We start from the raw sequence: 16,653 nt of genomic DNA on the forward strand, positions 1-16,653 counted from the left end.
GTCAATGCATCTGCAGTATTCTTCAAAGTGTCCACCTTTACCAGCAACACCTTTCTGTCTTCTATCATATCCCTCACAAAGTGATACTGAACATCAATGTGCTTTTTCTTTGAATGATAAGCAGGGTTCTTTGCCAAGAAAATTGCACTTTGGCTGTCACAGTCTATTCTTATAGCTCCCTGTACTAACCCCATACTTGAACATAATCTCTGCAACCAAACTGCTTCCTTGCTTGCATGAGTGGCTGCCATGTATTCTGCCTCTGTAGTTGATAGTGCCACTACAGATTGTTTCTTACTCATCCAACTGACTGCACCTCCAAATAGGTTAAACACATACCCACTTGTAGATCTTCTCTGATCCAGATCTCCAGCCCAGTCTGCATCAACAAAGCCATGAATATCCAACACTCTGTCCAATCCTGGTCTTCCTTGGTAGCACAAACCATAATCACTAGTGCCACGCAAATACCTGAAAACCTGCTTCACTGCTGTCCAGTGCTCCTTCCCAGGTTTTGACATAAACCTGCTCAATACTCCCACTGCATGTGCAATGTCTGGTCTAGTACAGACCATTGCATACATCAGGCTACCCACTACACTTGCATATGGAACACGGGACATGTCCTCTTCCTCTTCTTGTGTCTTGGGACATTGTTCAGCAGATAACCTCACACCTACAGGAATAGGAACCTTCACCGGTTTACTATCCTGCATATTAAACCTCTGGAGTATTGTCTCGACATACTTCCTCTGGTTTAACCAGAGCTTCCTCTTTGACCGATCTCTTTTAATTTCCATGCCCAAAATATAGTTTGCAGCACCAAGATCTTTCATGTCGAATTTGGAGGACAATTGGGTCTTCAAATCCTGGATAATTTCTTTGTCATTTCCAACCAGCAACATATCATCCACATACAAGACCAGATGAATAATACGGTCACCAATTAATTTAAAATACACACAATGATCTGCTTTGCTTCTGGTGAAGCCAAGTCCCCGTATAAATGTATCAAATTTCTGATACCACGTCCTTGGTGACTGTTTTAACCCATACAGAGACTTCTTTAACTTGCATACCAATTCTTTCTTACCCTTCACCGCAAAGCCTTCAGGTTGCTTCATGTAGATTTCCTCTTCCAAATCCCCGTGAAGAAATGTTGTCTTCACATCCATCTGTTCTACCTCAAAATCAAAAGCAGCAGCAACAGATAAAAGTAATCTAATAGAAGTTACCTTGGAAACAGGAGAAAAAATATCACCAAAATCAATTCTCGGCACCTGGGAATAACCTTTTGCTACCAACCGAGCTTTGTATTTCTCCACCTTTCCTTCTGCATTTGTCTTCTTCTTGAACACCCATTTGTTGCCAATGGGTTTCCTTCCAGCCAGCAACTCCACCAGATCCCAAGCCTCATTTTTGAGCAAAGATGCCATTTCATCGACCATGGCCTCTTTCCAGAGTTTTCCATCCTCTGAATCCACTGCTTCCTTCACAATTCTGGGATCATTATCAGTAACAGAAAAAGCAAAATTTGAACTGAAAGCAGATGGACTATACCTTTCTGGCTGCCTTCTTTCTCGAACTGATCTTCTCACAGCCGGAGTTTGTGGCTCTTCATATTCTGATTCCTCCTCTGCTGCAGAGTCTGATTCTTCCTCCTTTGGCTCAAACTCTATCTTCTCAGGTTCCTTTGGTTGGACTTCATGTTGAATAACATATTTTACCTCTCTGAACAACACATCTCGACTGTACACAACCTTCCGTGTGACTGGGTTCCAAAGCTTATAACCCTTTAAACCATCCTTATACCCAATAAAGATGCACTTTTCAGATTTACTATCCAACTTGGTTCGTTTCTCCTTTGGAACATGTACATATGCATCACATCCAAATACCCTTAGATGTGAAAGAGAGGGTTTCTTACCAGTCCATACTTCTTGTGGAGTCTTATCCTCCAACGTTGATGAAGGTGATTTGTTGATCAGGTAACATGCAGTATCCACCGCCTCTGCCCAGAATTCCTGTCCTAACCCGGCACCACTGAGCATGCTTCTTGCCCTTTCCATCAACGTCTTATTCATTCTTTCTGCGACTCCATTTTGCTGAGGTGTATATGGAGTAGTCTTCTGCCGTGCTATACCACACTTCTTATAAAATTCTTCAAATTCCTTGCTGCAAAATTCTCCACCATTATCTATCCTCAGCACCTTTATCTTCTTCTCTTTCTGATTTTCCACCAGAGCCTTAAATTCTTTAAACCTGTCAAAGACTTTAGATTTCTTCTTAAGAAAATATATCCATGTATTCCTTGAGAAGTCATCTATGAATGATACATAGTACACAGACTTACCCAGTGATGGAACCTTCACAGGTCCAAACACATCACTGTGCACAAGCTCTAATATCTGTTTCGTCCTCTTACCACCAGAGGGGAAACTCACCCGATTCTACTTCCCATATACACAATTTTCACAGAAATCAAAATCCAGAGAGCTATTATTCATACCTTCTACCATACTTTTACCATGAAGTATTCGAAGGCCCTTCTCTCCAATATGTCCAAGCCTTTGATGCCACAACATGGTCTTCTCTCCAGAGACCACTAGATTCTCTACTCCATATTTAGGAACCATAGAACTATTGCACCCATCAACAACAGTGCTACCTTGCAGCTTGTATAGAGTTCCAATCCGAACTCCTCGCATTAATATGAGTTCTCCTCGAACCATCTTGCAGGTATCTTTCTCGAACACCGTCTTTACACCTGCATCATCCAACTTGCTTACAGAAATCAGATTTCTGGCCAATGCAGGAATATGTAGAACACTCGAAAGTGTTCTAACCCTTCCACCTTGCAACTTCAACTTTACTTTTCCCCGACCAATGATTCTAGCCTTCCTATCATCTCCTAAGAAGACATCACCACCATCGTATTTCTCATACTCGCAGAACCACTCTTTATGGGGAGTGAAGTGAAAGGATGCACCTGAGTCAATCAACCATGCCTCATGATCTACATGTGTACTTGAAGAAGCCAAGTACACATCCCCACCTTCATCTGAGGTGGTTTTCGCCTCTGCAAAAGGAGCATCATCAGATCCCTTTCCTTTATCAGGAGCTTTAGATTTACAATCCCTTCTGAAGTGCCCTTCCTTTCCGCATTTCCAGCACACCACCTTTGTAGGTTTTCCTGGAGATTTAGATCTCCCTCTAGATTTAGATCTCCCACTCGATGACTTATTTTTGTTTCTGTTCAGGGACCGTCCTCGTACAGACAAGGCATCACCATTCTGGTTGTCCATATTTTTCCATCTCATCTCCTCCATCAGCAAGGCTGAGACTATTTCATCAAACTGCAAAGCAGTTGCATTGCTACCTATTGCAATAACCAGACTATCCCACGAATCTGGTAGAGAACACAACAGACTGATGCACTTATCTTCATCTGAAATTTTAATATCAACAGATAATTACTGACTTACCACAGTATTAAACGCATTCAGATGCTCTATCACCGAGTCTCCATCTTTCATCCTCAGGTTATACAGCTTTTTCCGCAGGAACTGTTTATTCACCAGAGACTTAGATTGGTACAAAGTCCCTAACTTGACCCACAAAGCCTTTGCCGTAGCTTCCCCTGATACATTCAGCAATACTGAATCCGAGACACACAATCGTATTGTGCTCTTTGCCTTCCGATCCAACTTCTTCCATTCTTCATCGGTCACTCCCGATGGTTTAGTACCCGGATCTACTGCGATCTACTGATCTTTATCCACCAATAGATCCTCCATCTTGAGTTTCCACAACTCAAAATTCTGACCATTGAACTTCTCAATCTCTATCTTTCCACTGCTCGCCATCTTCTTTCACCACCAGAATCGATCTCGCAGATCTCCCACTGAACAGGGTCTACCACAGGCCCGAGCGAAACCCCTCAGCAACAAAGGCGTCGCCAAAACAGCTCCGATACCAAATGTAGGTTTTAACCCTTTACAGAAATTACCTGCATACGAATTCTTAAATAAAGAAAATAAACAATGCGAGAGCATAACCCATAAAACACATATGCACAGAGATTTTTCCCTGGATCCCAAAACCGGGACTACCAGCTTGATTTTTCATTATGTTCCTTTCAATGTCACAATACATATTTATACATGCAGAAGCATCCAATACCATGGACCGAAAACCATCGCGTCCAATACCATGGACCGAAAACCATCGCGTCCAAAAAACATGTGCGAAAATCATGCACAAAACCATAGGTGGGTCCGCCCAACCTAACATATGGTCCAAAACCAAAATTTTCTGGGGCGCTGCCCCGAACCCCATAAAGTGGGGTTACGGGTGCCCTTCAAACCCCCTATTAACTACGTGGAAAGAATATAACACAACCCAACATGAACAGCCTTATGTTAAGAGGCACAGGGTAAATCCCCTTTCAGAGGAAGAATTTTATGAAGAGACTATTGATAATCAAAGAAGAGAAGGTGTTGATAATCATCAAACTTTCCCAATAGGTGGGACACCTTCCAGCTCACAAAGACATGAATTGGAGAGACAACAGAGTGCAGAAGTATAATCTTTCAGGCCCCTAGGAAGAGAAAATCTAGATATCAAGAAAAAGTTTAAAAAAATAAAAGCCAGAAATGAGCCATTGAGGATCCAAGTTTACAATCAGTATTTGAAAATGGCTCCCACTAATCAGAACAGTTTGATGTCAGCCTATGACATCAAAGAAGGTAAAATGATAATGAGCTTTTTCAAACCCAAGGTGCAACAGCCTCAATCAGTTGCAAATTACCTCAAACTGATTTTGAGGTCATGGAAAAAAACATTAATTTCCTGGACCATATTGAGCTACACAAACAGACAGGGGAGATGGTCTACTCTACATTGACTACTAAGGCCATGATGGCCCAAAGGCTAGAAAATTCTTTGAGCAATACAACTACCCAATTACAGCGGGAGAAAGCCTCTTCACAGGCTAAAGACAACAGGATTAAATTTTTAGAAGAATTGATCATTGGGTTGGGTCATGATCCCAAAGATGTGAAGGCTGTAGAGGCCTTAATTAAAAAGAAAGATGAAGACATAGCTGCCTTAAGAAAGCAGCTAAAGCTGCCTCCTTCACGGCATCCACAGACTGCTGAAGTCATACAACAAAGGTCTAAAGAAGAGCTAATGGACCTAGTCATAAAGCTTAATGAGCATCTGAAGGAAACTGAGCAAGAACTAGAAAAATAATTGAAGGACAAGCAGGGAGAGTCGACCTCTCAGCCTCCCGATGTGATTCCAGTAATTTCCACTACAGTCCCTTCAACCCTTGGAATAACTCTAGCACCAAACGTTCTAGTGGTCACAGCAAAAGCAATAGTAGGTACAACAACAACAGGAACAACACAAGCAGGGATTTCAGGTCTAAGACCAGAAGAATTGATAAAATCAATGGAGGAGTTGAAGCTCCAAGTTACAAAGTTGCAAAAGGTAAAAGAACAATTTCTTACCTTAGAACAAAAACATGATGTTTCAAAGATAAATTTTGCAAAAAGGGTGATGGAGAACAAAGGGTTAGAACAAAAGGTGAAATCATTAGAAAAATACCTCACATTTGATAGACCCTTGGCAGATATTAGGAAGATTCTTTGGGCCAACATCACTCAGTCAATAAATGATGTTTGGCCATCTATACAAATAATTCTTGAGCAGATGCAGTTGATAAAACTAGCTCTTGAAGAAGTCCAAAGAACAAAGGAAGAATTAGGAAGGATACTTTAAGAGGCTACTAGACTAATTAATTTTTTGATTACCAAGAATAAGTACCAGCTTGAAGAACTAGGCATTAGAGACAGAACAGGGACTATTCTGGAGTTTAAGAAGGTTTTAACAAAAAAATCCTTAATGCAGAATTTGGAAAGGAGATGCCTAAACATGCAGGAAGAAATTGATGACTTTATGAAGAAATTTGGCATATTACAGAGTAAAGGACTTCCCAGTCCTTTAGTTATCAATGACACGTTGATGACACAGATAGACTATGTTGACAAGTTGACTAAATATGCAGACAACCAGGCCAACTCATCTTCTAGTACAACTAAAGCAATACCTACAGGCAGAGTCCTTTTTTATAATTTGAGAACCTATTCTATGTGGAGCACAAAATAAAACACCTGTTCCAAGTTCAACCTAATTTTTCAGATATACTGAGGCTGATGAGATCCTTAGAAAACTTCAAAGGACTAGAATACCACAGGAAAAATGGTGGGTAGAGATGATAGAAATTTTGTGATTTACCTTTGGTAAAAAGGTAAATTTCCATTTTTTACCATAATCAATGATGGTAACAGAAGGTAAATAAGGATCAAACAGGTCAAAGAGTATCAGAGCAGGTAAATAGTATCAGTAAGAAGATCAAAAACAGGGCAGCCAGCACAGAATTACAAAGAAGACAGCAGCATGCCCAATCATAGGGCTTGCCTCCAGCACATTCACAAGAATAGGGATAGCAAGCCATCAATTTTCTTTTTCTTCTATCTACGAGACCATCTGTCTCTATTTTTCATGTAACTTGTTGTTAGTCATCCTAGAATATATCTCACTTTGTTATGATATATTTTTTGTAAATTTTTGTATAAATACTTCCTCATTCGGAGTATTGAGGGTGGATTCTTCGACATTGTTGTAAAACTGATTACTTTGTAATAAAGTGTTGTTGGACAAATCTTGCATGGCTGGTTGGATGAAGAATTAATACAAAGGAATTTTCACAAGATTCATGTGTTAAACCCCAGACAAATAAGTATCTTATATCTCATGTGTTATTGTTTTCTTGTTTATTATATCAATTGTGTTTCATATCTAAATATTAAAACAAAAAAGAATAATTCAGAAATTGCTTAAGTGCAATCTATCTTCAATCGTTTTTATTCTAAATGTTTTCTTCTAAACTAGCATAAGCAGTGAATTCTTAATTGCTCTTGTTTCCTAGTTTACTCATTTTGATCATTTAGTAAAAAATCCTTAATTGCTTTTTATTGGTGATCATCCAAGTTCCCTCCTCTTAAAACATGTTGAAGGATTCTTAATTGCCCTTCATCCCTTTTAAGTCCATTCCATCTTTTCAAGTCTCTATTTGCTCCATGTTTAGATATCTTGCCCTGTGAAGCCATCCTTTGTGGAAAAACCAAATCCAGTTGAGCCATCTTCTTTGACTCCATTAGCCCAATGGCCTAAAATATTCAGTCCTACCCCTTTGCTATTGAATTTCACCACCAAACACAATCAAAACCCCCAAGCTTTCATAACTAGCCTAATATCTTTCAGAACAAAGTTAAACCTTAAAGAGAGAGCCCTCTCTGGGTACAGATTGGCTAGATTCTGTACCTAAAAGTTGGTTTGTGGTTACCTCGGACCCCTTTCCCTCTTCTTACAACTTCTGGGAAAATTTGAGTGATAACAAAGAGTATGTGGGTCCAATATGAAAATCGACGAAATAATATCCATAGTTGATTGAGCAGAGATTAGTGGGCCTAATTTCAAAATATATCGAAGGTGGTCTACAAGGTTTTGAAATTTGGGGCCTTCAGTGGAGTAGTGGTGGCTTGTTGATTTAGGGAGTGGTGGATTCCTTCCGGTGGTGGCCTAAGAAACTAATAGGAAGTTGGGGCTTCCAGCAAGTTGGGTCTTGCATATAGTTGTGGAAGTGGTGGCTTCCATGAGGTAGTGGCCTGGAGTGGGTGTTTTCTTACATACATCAGAAGTTAGGGCTTGCATACTACTAAAGGAAAATATATGATGTAAAGAGATTTTTACATAATAATAAGAAGAAGAGAATAAGTGTTCCATGGTTTTTCTCCCATAAGGGTTTCTATCTAATATCCAGTGCCTTGATGTGTTTGATGGTGTTTTCTGTCATGGTTTATTTGTTCATGTGTGTTGTTGATCTTATGTATTGACTATGTCGTTGTTTATATCTGTTATTTATATGTTGTGTTGCTTATTAATGATTTCGAAAATGAAGTAAAGGAAAGGTAAAAAGTGTAAATAGATGATCCATTGTGCAAAATATTGACACACCCCCCCTAGTATTGTCAATCTCCCAACAAAATGATCCAAAAGAAATGCAAGGAGAGTAAAAAATGAAGAGAAGGATCAACAGAGACATGACCCTATCAGCAACACAAGCAACACTAGAAAAGGAAGTGAATATCAATCAAATATTAGGAATGGATTTATAAGAGCAATTCCCCTAGGGAGGTTTCTTACGTCCAGGTATAACATTTTTTTTATGGATATTTCTTTTTTTACAAGAATTTTGGTCATAAGGAAATGGATTGCAAAGCATATCTAAGAAATTACTATATGAGGAATAGGAGAAGGGAATCATATAAAATCTCAAGAAATGGTTATGTGAGCAGCTATCCTATAAGTTTTAATGAGACTATTGTGAAAATTTACAATTCATTTTCGCCCTTATTAGATGCATATTGGGAAAGAAGAGTAGATGAAAGGAAAAGCATCAATGAAGGAGCATTATTTTTGGGAAATTTTCTAGTATCATGATTGAGAAAGAAACAAACCTTAACATCCTTATCCAAAATTGAAGTTGAATACATTACAACAAGAACATATTGTATTCAAATTCGTTGGATGAAGCATACTCTAAAGGATATCAAAGTAGAATATGATCAACCAATATCAATTGTCTGTGATAATACAAGTGTAATCAAAATTTTAAAGAACCTTGCGATGGATTCAAACAAGAAACACATTCCCATCAAGTAATAATTTTTAAGAGAGCAAGTAGTTGAACAAAGTGTTAATCTAGAACAGATTGCAACCAAGGAACATATCCTAGATATATTCACCAAAACTCTACAAATGGAGACTTTTGAATAGTCTAAGACAAAATTTGGGAGTAATATATCTTTGATCTCATCAATAACAGAGAATTAAGAGACTTTAACACCTCATGTCACATTAAAAATATGGGAACCTTTGAGAGTGAGTTGTAGGAGAAGAATGGTTAAATGGAAAGGTTGCAGGATATGAATCGATTGCAGAAAGTGAAGTAAATAAATGATGTATTTAAATTAACAATAGTGCATAAGTTCAAGGGAAGAAAAAGATCTCCCTTAACATAAACAAAGTGGGAGAGTTATAAATAAGGAGAAGCATAATTTCAAGGGGAGCATCCCTTTATAGGAAAAGAAGAAAGTTGCAATCAGAGTTAAATTGTGCCCAAGGGGAGTAGTCCCAAAAAGAAAAAGTAGAAGGAAGTTCAAATATAAGGGTAGTAGTCTCAAGAGAAGAGATATAAAAGAAGAAATGTTACATGTAGGAACAAATACACACAACCTTGACAGGGGAGCCTAGTTTCAAACAAAGTAGAAGTAAGTAATAAGAAAAAAAGTAATTGTTTTATTTTTGACATATCAGAGCAAGAAATTGCAGCCAAAAGTAAAAATAATATGCAGACATAAGGAGAGATAGTATATAGGGGATCAGTTGTAGTCACTAAGAGAAGTTTTAAACATAGGAAGAGTTAAAAACATTAATAAAAGTTGTATATAGAAGAAGAGCCACATATAAGGATAAGCAGAAGCTTAGGGGGAGAATTCCTTATCCATTGATGTCAAAGGGGGAGAAGTTCCAAGCTTAAGGAGAATTGCAGATAGGAGGAGTTCTTTAGTATTATTGAAGAATTATCTAATAGTTGCCATTAAATACAAAGGGGGATATTGTTGGAAATATTGTTCTCACTGATGTCAAAGATAGGGGAAGACTACATATGTCCAAGATAAAAATTGGAAAATGAATATTGTTGGAAATATTGTTTTTTGACTTTTAATGCCTAGTTTGGATACCTTAACTTTGAATATATTTTTTACATATATCTATTGGAAGCATAGTATAAATGGTTTGAAGTAATATTTTGATACCTTTACAACATGTTGACATGGCGAATGTGCACAATGCCAACAAGGGGAACTAACCCTATTGCAGGCCCCAATTAGACCTGCTTTCGTTTGGAATGGCTAGCTCTGACGAGTTTTAAGGGACCCCGTAAACTGTTTGAACATGTCGAAAGATTGCTTCCGGGAGGAAGACTTCAATTAAATCAACAAAGTTAAAACAGCTCACCTCTATGTATTAAATCCTATCTATACTACTTCTAACTACTCTAATCTAGTCCTAGTTATCCTAATCTATCCTATAGAAGCATAATACGTAGGTTTAAACATCATATATATGTTCGGTAGGAGCGTGATAAAGAAGATTAAACATCATGTATAGATTCAAGTCCAAATGAATCAATCACTGAATTCATAGCTGGACAAGACTGTATTAAAGCTAAATTGCAATCCAATCACTCATATAGGAATCCACATTCTTTTATGAAATTAAAATTGCAACTGATTTTTAACTTAGTTTCAAATCAGAGATCATTCACAAGTTAACCATGAAACTGAATCACATTCAATTTAAGAAGACTAATAGTGAATTGTAAGTCATCAATATGCATAAATACAAACCACATTTACATTCATGCCAGTAATAACACTCTGATCCAAAAAAATACAATGAATCTAATACTATGGCTCCTCCTTGAACCAAACAGTCCCCTTTATTCACAATAAATCAAAATTGTTCTTCTCCAAGCCAAAAATCCCTCATCCTTCCTTCGGAGGTAATACTTATGCGGCTGTGAACGACCCTTGACCTTCCATGACCTTTTAGTTCCCTCTTGTCGCTACATAGATTAGTATGTACAGATGCGAAAGGTTGGTGAAACTGCTGACAGGTTGAGGTCACCCTTGGTGGAGCCTTCTCCTTCCTGGGGAAATGGATGGATATCCTTGGAGAAATGGAGGACTATGTATCATTTCTGAGCACCTGTGAGGAGTGGCTATCATCCTCTGTCTTTTCTTTGAAAGAAATTGAAGATTCTCCCATCATCCCCACATCTAGCATGCTTCATAATGTATCTTATGATGATGATGTCTTGGTGGATTCGCGTTGTCCTAAACGCTTCCACTAAACTACAGGATCACCTTCATTATGCATTATGGTGGTCAGTCTCCCCTTTAGCAAAGTGTGTTTTTCAATACCGACACCGATGGAACCGAGGTGTCATCCTGACATACAACGCCTTCATCTACGACCGGATCCACTCAAACTCGCTTGCAGAGATAATTCGTATTAGCGGTGATTATAAAATATGATAGAAACACTTAAGAACATATTTCGCTATCATTGAAACTTCAAAAGAATGATAAGGTGTTGTGAAATCAAAGGAGCTATCATAAAAGAAAATGGCCCCTGGTTTAGCCAAAAATCGTGTCACGAACGAGTCGCAATGGCACATCCCGATGGCACATTACATGCAACATCACCCCTGTAGGATTTCCTTTGAAAGAGCCCCACTCTCAATATATTTTGAAAACAAAGAAATACACAGGGAAACCCGAGTTCGGATTTTAGGCCAGACTTGAAATATTATATGTCCAGATTCACAATTGTCAGTGGGTCCGGCAGACAGAGGCGCACTATATATATAAGATTTGGGTCAAGGCCGATGGTGATGCGCGATATAGCCCCGGATCCGAAACATATATGAAATATAATTGATAACACCAGCGGGTCCGGCAGATCGCGATGCATATGTGCCTAAGACCCGGGCTCCCGCCGATATGCGATATGTGATGGGGCTGCGAACCTGAAACACATATATGTTAAGGCTCATAAATCCCTTTGGGTCTGTAATGTTACCCTTCCATTTGGAAAACCCCAACTATAATGCTTTTCCCAAAACACAAGGATGTAAGCAAAAAACTTGTGTATCCAGCCATACGGCCGGACTTGAAAATTAATGCACCTGGTTCTATAATCATCAGCGAGTCCGGGTGGTTACGGTGCGCCATATACATGGATTCTGGACCCCGCCGATAGTGATGAGAGATGGGTCCCTGACCCGAAACATAATATATTTCCGTCAATATGGTCGTCGGGTCCATAATATTTATGCGCCCTTTATATATAGCTTTGGAGCTTGGCTGTTTAGTGATTTGTGATGCGGTGGGGGCCTTACTCACATCGCTCTTATTCATTAATGATAAACTAGTCTTCGCCTTTGATCAAGGTGAAGTGCGATGAGCGAAAGGGATGATTCATGTATGCTTTGCGAAGCACTTTGGCCATAAAGAGTTAGGAAGGCAAATGAGGTGTGATAGAGGGTTTTGTGCATTAAGTGCACGAATGGCCATAGTAAGGATGGCGGTGATTATATATACAGGGATATTTTGCCAGAGACACCTATGAGGATTGAGGGAGGTCTAAAGAGGGAACGAGAGTGCAAGTTATAAATAAATCATGCTGCAGAGATATTTTCAAGGGGAGGTCTTGACCATTAAGAATTGAAGGGTTAAGCCAGCATGGAGTTAGAGTTTATGAGATGAAAGTAGATCATTCAGGGAAGTGAAAAATCCAGCTTCAAGGGGACCCATTTAAAATGGGCTATAAGAGCATGTTTTAATGGGGTGATAGTTGTGGCCACAACAAATGGTGAACCGCTCGGCGAACCAGTGATCTTTGTTTCCAAATAACCTTCAGATCAATAAAATGTTAAGATAAACTTGAAATGCAAACTATATAGATGGACAAGCATGGGTTCCACTTAAACATTAACTGTTTCAGGAGGGATAGAGACAAATAGCTTCTACTTGCTGATATGATTTCGACAGACATTCTCCAATGGCAATATTATGGGGCTTATTGACCTTCCTTTACCTGTTTCCCACTCTCAAAAATCCCTATGGGGCCATCACTGGTCTGTCCATGCACGTTTAGGTGTGTACCTCAGCTCTTTATTGCTCATAAAGCTTGATGTAGACATGTTTATCTTGCACTTTATATGAGAATTTCAGTGCTATATTTTCATTGATTGAATGGGGCACAGTCATGGATCATGCCATATTTTTAAACCGCTTAAGCAAGGTTGGGCTTGTTGTGTCAACCAGTACTCTGAGCCCAGCAACAATCCTTACTCTAACTGTCTTCCCAAACAAACTGTCCTTCCAGATTGGCACAAGGACTTGACATTTCATTTTATTTTAGATAATCCCTTCCAGTTTCAGGCACAAGGACTAGAGCAAAATTAGATTTGCCACAGGGTATGAGACAATGATCTTAGCCCATGAAAGGAGGTTTACTTGTGAGTAACAGGTATTGGACCATTTAGTGTGGTGGATGGGACCAATGGAGAATGACTGTAAACCTTACAAGCAAGTATAGGCTAGGTCTTAGTGGGATTTATTTAAATGCATCGTTCCTCCATGACAGTCCAGTTGTAGTTACACATTTTTTGTTTTATAAAGATGTCCTTACATGCTTCAGATATCCAAGTTATCAACAGATCTCACATAGTTCCCAACAGATGCCCATGAGGGGTTTCGATTTGCATTCCACTGCTAATTCTCAAGTGCTCATGGGCTGATAGAAAGTTTATTTGATTGGCAGGGGAATTATGGATTCAGGAACAGCAGAATCATCAACAAGTTAATGCGGAAGGGAAAGGCCGAGAGTGGTGAATGAGGGAAATTCTGAAAGGTAGAACGAGATTGGAGGACCACCATCAGCTGGCTGAAAAGGAATGTGATTCAAAAATGTAAGAACACAGACTTTGTAGAAAACAAAAGAAAGGACAAGAATACAACTACACTAACAGCAAAATGAAATGAACTCTAACCTACTCAGGGGGTAACCACCATGTGGTGGCTACTAGAAGTATCTCTTGAGATGCTGGCCATTAACAGGGAGTTTTTCAGTTTCTCCCTGTAAGGTTTTCAATCTATAAATTCCATGACCAATTTTTTCCACAACTTGGAATGGGCTCAACCATGAGTGTTGTAATTTTGTGTGCTTACCTGTTGGCTCACTCATGAGAGATGAAAAGTAAATAAATTTCTCGATGAAAGATATCACCTTGTATTCACTTCCATTTATAAGTTTGTCATGCTCTTTTTGGTTAATGGCTGCATTTCTAAGTGTTCTTTCGCAATGCAGGAACTCACAGATTTTATTATCACCTTCGAACACCTGCTAATTTTCGATGTTATCAGTTACGGATGATCTGAAAATCAATTCAACATGAAATTTATTCCTATTTAATCTAATGTTAGGCAAAAGTTTCACAGCCATAGTAGCCATCAAATCGGCATCGTGGTTATACTTTTGAGGTATGTATGTGATATTGAAAGAATCAAAATTTCCAATTAAACTCCATACCTCATGTTGGTATCTCACCAGGTGTGGCGGACTGTAGTGTATCCTTTTCTTTACCTGGTTCACCATTATCTGTGGGTCATCAAAAACTCTGAGATTTTTTATATTCCTTTCAATAGCTCTTCTCAGGCCTTTCAGCAAACCTTCATGTTCTGTTGTGTTACTGGTGCGCGCACATTCCAACTGGCTGGCCATCAGGCGTTGTTTCCCTAGTGGGCCAATGAAAATGCTCCCAGCGCCTGCACTTTCAAGACAACTAGAGTCATCAAAGTGAAGTGTCCTGAAAATAAAATCTAATGTTACACTAAAATAACTAATTCCTATGAAATTAGTCCTATCATCTACTATAATACAAGGTAATTCATTAGTTGGATTATGGAGGTGTTTAATTATTTCTTCCAACTGTGTGTTTGTCAAAGCCTCCTTGATTGTTTCTGCATGGCACTCCCCAAAATAGGTTTCTGTGGCATAAACATCGGAACTGTAATTCTCAAGGATAGATTTATAGAATATTACAGGTTCATTGGTGTTGTTTGGTTCCGTTACCACATACTTTATGTATATTTCCTGGTCCACTCTCAGCATATCACTTTTTCCCCTCTGAGGCAACAAAATATGGGACCAATCAGTTGAGAAATATCCATTTAGATTTGATGACCAGTCCCTACTAAGCAGCATCCCATAAGCCTCAGGTATATCCACTACCACTATATCAATGACTTTAGTGTATTGAGGCTTGGCAGCCATCTGAATCAACACATATTTCAACTCCCCAATAACTCTCATTCGTTTTGTCCAACTGCATAATTCAAGTTTTAGTTTTATTGGGTATTGCCTAAAGTCTCTTAGCAATAGCGTGAGACATAATAATGGATGAGGCGCCAGAGTCTACCAACCAATTATGCATATTCATGTTGAAGATTTAGAATGTGATAAGGAAGGGTGGAGTCATAGATTTTGATTTCATCTTGGGGCTTTCGATTCATTTTAGACAACGTGGCCTCCATAGCTGATGGTATTTTGGTTGCGCTAGTCGTACTAACAGGTTTGGACATTGGCTTCTTGGTTTGGGTGCTTGCGGTGGTGGGGGTTTTGCAGTTCCACTCATTCATAGCTTTCAGCAGCAAATCTCTTTGCTGCGTTAATTTCAACAAGTCAAAATATGTGATATTGGCCCTATACTTCTTGAGATCATCCACAATATTGTAATCAATGTTATAAACAGGATATGGTAGAGTAAACATACCTGTTTTCCATTCTTAGATGGGAGTTTACCATCTTGAGTAGCCTTTGTTGCAGTGGGAGATGCATTTTCTTTCTCTGGGTGACTTGCAACAAGGGCATTCTTGGATTGACCACCAGGTCTACTATTCTCAACAGGAACTTTGGGATCAAATGCTTTCATAGGGTGAGCATCTTGCTTTTTCGGTCTGAGGGCTTTGTCATATCTGGGAGGAGCCCTTTACTTCGCTTGTGGATTTCATTAGCGTTGATTTCCTTAATGTTATCTCCTTTGTCATCATTCTCGTCACTATGTAAATCCCACCACACATTAATCTGGGTTTCCTCATCTGACGGTTCTTCTACTTGGTATTCCTCCTCGTCTCCTTGTTCTGGTTCGAGCTCCAGTACAAGTTCTTCTTTATTAAGGAGTGATCCAATAAGAGCCAACTCTTTTGTGTTTAAAGCCCCTTCATTGTGTGGAGCAGGCAGCGCAAGTTAACCATGACCACATTGAGGCTAGAATCAGTCACTGGAGCTTCAAATGGCTTTCCAGAGCAGGGCGCTTAACCCTTCTCAAATCTGTGCTTCTGGCCATTCCAGTATACTGGGTAGCGCTAACCTGGGTACCAAAAGGAATTCTGGAGAAAATAAGGAGAATTTGTAGTAGATTCCTATGGACTGGGAACAAGGAATCTTCGGTTCTCCCTTGGGTTGCATGGGAGAAAGTGGCGAGACCAAAGGAATGGGGTGGCTGGGGAATCAAAAATCTACCAGATTTCAGACTTTCTTTAGCTGCCAAATCAGGTTGGCGCCTCATAAAGATGGAAAATCTATGGACAAGAACAGTGAAAAGGAAATACATTGACCCTCTTCCTTTGGAAGACTGGATCAGAATCCCAATCAAGCCTCAAAAGCATGCTTCTGCTATCTGGAAAGCCACCCTTGAATCTTTTAAGGTGATAGAGCAAGGTCTTGCATGGAAGATTGGGAATGGCGAAAAGGTAAAGATTGGAAAGGATCCTTGGGTGGGCTGCAATGAGAGTTTTGCCCTCTCCCCTGAATTGATCCAGCATTTGGATAGGAAAGGCCTTCGCTTCCTCAGCCAAGTGGAGAAGATTGGCCACTCATCCATCTAGGGGC

This window comes from Pinus tabuliformis, chromosome 3_2 (genome assembly GCF_031772625.1).
Source record: "Pinus tabuliformis cultivar Carrire ecotype Pingquan chromosome 3_2, CPIR1, whole genome shotgun sequence".
NCBI classification, from domain to species: domain Eukaryota; kingdom Viridiplantae; phylum Streptophyta; class Pinopsida; order Pinales; family Pinaceae; genus Pinus; species Pinus tabuliformis.